The sequence below is a fragment of the Micropterus dolomieu genome, linkage group LG19, assembly GCF_021292245.1.
Source record: "Micropterus dolomieu isolate WLL.071019.BEF.003 ecotype Adirondacks linkage group LG19, ASM2129224v1, whole genome shotgun sequence".
NCBI lineage: Eukaryota > Metazoa > Chordata > Actinopteri > Centrarchiformes > Centrarchidae > Micropterus > Micropterus dolomieu.
Genome location: NC_060168.1, coordinates 11,240,838 through 11,242,163, shown reverse-complemented (window position 1 = coordinate 11,242,163; position 1,326 = coordinate 11,240,838).

Sequence of the window (1,326 nt, the reverse complement as noted above, 5' to 3'; positions counted from 1 at the left end):
GAACATTTCATTGGCATTAAAGGAAACGCTCTAAGTTGGTTTAAGTCCTATTTATCAGACCGATTTCAGTTTGTACATGTTAACGATGAGTCCACCATGCACGCCAAAGTTAGTCATGGAGTTCCTCAAGGATCTGTCCTCAGACCAATCCTCTTCACTTTATATATGCTTCCCTTAGGCAATATTATCAGGAAATATTCCATAAACTTTCATTTTTATGCAGATGATACTCAGTTATATCTATCGATCAAGCCAGATGAAACTAATCAGTTAGCTAAACTTCAAATGTGCCTTCAGGATGTTAAAACCTGGATGACCTGTAATTTTCTAATGTTAAACTCAGATAAAACTGAAGTTATTGTTCTGGGGCCTAAGCAACTCCGTGACGCATTATCTAAAGATATAGTTTCCCTTGATGGCAGCGCCCTGGCCTCCAGCACCACTGTGAGGAATCTTGGTGTTATCTTTGATCAGGACATGTCGTTTAAGTCTCACATTAAGCAAATTTCAAGGACCACCTTTTTTCACTGTGGTGTCCGAACAATAATGCTGCGATGACGTAATATTGCGAAAATCAGGAATATTCTGTCTAAAAATGATGCAGAAAAACTAGCCCATGCATTTGTTGCTTCTAGGCTGGATTACTGCAATTCTTTATTATCAGGCTGCTCGAAAAAGTCCATTAAGACTCTTCAGCTGATCCAGAATGCTGCAGCACGTGTTCTGACAGGAACCAGGAAAAAAGATCACATTTCTCCTGTTTTAGCTTCTCTGAGAATAGAATTTAAAATCATTCTTCTTACCTACAAAGCTCTTAATGGTCAGGCACCATCTTATCTTAAAGAGCTCATAGTACCTTACTACCTCACCAGAGCACTGCACTCCCAGTATCCAGGGTTACTTGTGGTTCCTAGAGTCTCCAAAAGTAGACTAGGAGCCAGAGCGATCAGCTATCAAGCTCCTCTCCTGTGGAACCAGGTTCCAGTTTGGGTTCAGGAGGCAGACACCATCTCCACATTTAAGAGTAGGCTTAAGACTTTCCTCTTTGATAAAGCTTATAGTTAGGGCTGGCTCAGGTGAGTCCTGAACCATCCCTTAGTTATGCTGCTATAGGCCTAGACTGCCAGGGGATTTCCTATGATGCACTGAGCTCCTCTCTCCTCTACTTTCTCTCCCTCTGTATGCAACCTCATCCCATTATTGCATGTTACTAACACAACTTCTCCCCTTTCCGGTAGTCTTGTGCTTTCTCGTCCCTCTCCTCTCTCCTCCTATCACTTCCTGCAGGTGTTTCTGGCTCTGGAGCTGTGGAGTCTGGATCTGTGG